General features: G+C 44.7%; 1 non-coding gene across 1 annotated transcript; it reads left to right on the top strand.

The window, feature by feature from the left end:
- The first annotated feature begins 1,386 nt into the window (after nt 1-1,386).
- Nucleotides 1,387-1,468, top strand: TRNAS-CGA (transfer RNA serine (anticodon CGA)). Its single transcript has one exon. It is a non-coding gene; the product is annotated as a tRNA-Ser (tRNA).
- The last annotated feature ends 1,186 nt before the right edge of the window (nt 1,469-2,654 follow it).

Raw genomic sequence — 2,654 nt, 5'->3', positions numbered from 1 at the left:
GACCATCATGCCCTTACTAACGAAGAGGTATCGGATAATCTGAGCCGTTCATGTGTTTAGGGTTCTACCGAAGCAGAAGTGTTTTTTTTTAGAGTATTAGATCTATTTGGCTTGTTTAGCCGTTTGATCAAACCAACAATGATTAGCATCCATGGAGTGAAATTACGTTCCTTCCTTACGACTGACAGCATTATTTTTCCCCGTGCAGACTTGCTTTCTCCTGCCCCCTCTCCCTGAGCAGCATCGAGCCTATCCCGGATAAAATAAGGCGAGGCCGTTGTGTAATCTCATAATCTTGCCTCCGGAGCGAGTAATTGCAGGGACAATCAAAGTGCATTGTCCACTACTGAAAACCTTTGCACTCCATGCTTTGGCTGGCGATCCAGGCCAGGAGGAGGACAAGAGCGTCGACGACGACGATTTGTTTAGTGCCACTTATTACTCTCGATAACATTCGCGTCCGTGCGTCTGCAGTCCCCTGACCAGTTTCGCCAGCTTCTTGGGAGTAGAGTAGTACTACCAATTGTTAAAAACAAATCTTAATCTGGACTTCTTGCTCCGGCTTTATATATGCCGCGCCGGTGCTCAACGCAAGCAATCCTAATCACTCCTCCGCGGAAAATTGAAAGGAAAACGAGAGCACAAGCAAAATGAGATAATTTTGATGGAAGAAGGGGGAAGGTTCTCGACAGATAAGACGGGATTAACAATGATGGTAGCTCAAAGACGATCGATCGAGGGCATGACAGACGGGACGTGCCGGGGAAAAGCCTAGACCGGATGGAGCCAGGGGAGGTTAAAGAAACAATCGGCGGTTGTCGCACGGAGGGGCATAGAGAGTGAGCAGCGGACAGCAGGATTAGACTGGATCGGCTGGGCATTGAATCGGTTCTGAATCCCGCAGACCCGATCATGTCTCCAGTGTCAAACCGACGATTATTAGATCTATCAACTGCTAATGCTAGCTGCTGGTACAGTAGCTTATAGTTTAGCGGCTAGCTAGGACGTGAGATGTCAGAATATGGCAACGGGGAAAGAGCGGGGGTCCCGTGCCTGTCGTGCGCTGTTTTTGCATTTTATTTGCGGGGAACCCGAGCTGAGGACCATGTGGCGGGGCTGGCCGTGTTCCCCCCAAAAAAAATTTGTGGAGAAAAGAGACGAAAACAAAAGGAATGTGAAAGCGAAATGGCGGCAACGTACAGTACATGCATTCGGGCACAGTTTGGGCGAAAGAATCCACCTTGGATGAATTCGGGCACAGTTGCTCATGGAGGCGGGTGGTCTGGTCTTGGAAGGAGTAGAACGTGAGCTAATTTCTCAGCATGCAAGAACTGCCACGAATGGCTTTGGTACAAGTAGGATCGTCTTGCGTTCCTGTTCAAGAAAGTCGATATGTCCGAGTGGTTAAGGAGACAGACTCGAAATCTGTTGGGCTTTGCCTGCGCAGGTTCGAATCCTGCTGTCGACGATTTTTTTTTTGTTGTTTTCTCGCTTACACTTCCTTTCAGCCCGAATTCCATTGCCTGCGCAGGTTCGAATCCTGCTGTCGAAGTTATTTTTTTTGTTTTTGTTTTCTCGCTTACACTTCCTTTCTGCCCGAATTCCATTGGACTAGGGCCGTTCCCCCTCCTTCCACACCACTGGAAATAAATGCCCGCTCGCTTGGCCGACCCATCAAGCCATGTATAATGAGTGTCATGTAATTTTTCCTTTTGCAGATGATGTAAGAAAAATGCTGAGACGGATAAGAAAAATTATAAGAGAAGATTTGTCTTCTCTTATTTAAGAGATGATTTTTGACTAGGGTCGTTCCCCCTCCTTCCACACCACCGGAAATAAATGCCCGCTCGCTTGGCCGACCCATCAAGCCATGTATAATGAGTGTCAATGTAATTTTTCCTTTTGCGAATGATGTAAGAAAAATGCTAAGACGGATAAGAAAAATTATAAGAGAAGATTTGTCTTCTCTTATTTAAGAGATGATCTTTTAGCAACAATACTCTCATCACATATATAATTATTAGAGATTAGACTAAACAATAACACATTATAAATCATTTTTTCATCTCTAAATTACATGAAAGGGTTTAAGATAAGATTGTCATATCAAATCCACTTGTTGACATTGACACGTATCAATCGGTGTTTATTAAGGGTCGCTCACTCATAGACCTGATTTGCGGCCTGCCATAGGATTTTTTATGTAAATAGATATATGTTCCTTCCCACGACTCGATATTCTTAAAAAAGGGGGGGGGGGAGCAGAACCAAGTCAAGATGATATGGGTCGCCCCTTTTTCTTGCGCCAAAGATCTTAACATTTCCGAAGGAACTGGGGCTACATTTCTTTTCAATTTCCATTAAAGAGTTTCTATCTGTTTCCGCGCCCTTTTCTTGAGACCTCGAAACATGAGTCATCCATTTTCAAAAGAAACTATGTGATAGAAGCCACATGCCCACTCTTCTATCCCTCCTCTACCCTACATGTATAGGGTATAGGGGGCCTCGAGATCTCCATGACGTGGTGAGTCCAAAAACAGAAATAATGCCAGAAATTGATAAGGTAGCATTTCCATTTCTTCTTAAAAAAAGTGCATTTTGATGCAAGAATTGTCCAAAGTGGGTTTTTAGATAGTGGTTGATTGCCCTGGATT

This window comes from Triticum aestivum, chromosome 1D (assembly GCF_018294505.1).
Source record: "Triticum aestivum cultivar Chinese Spring chromosome 1D, IWGSC CS RefSeq v2.1, whole genome shotgun sequence".
Taxonomy (NCBI): domain Eukaryota; kingdom Viridiplantae; phylum Streptophyta; class Magnoliopsida; order Poales; family Poaceae; genus Triticum; species Triticum aestivum.
This window is presented reverse-complemented; position numbering and strand designations above follow the sequence as displayed.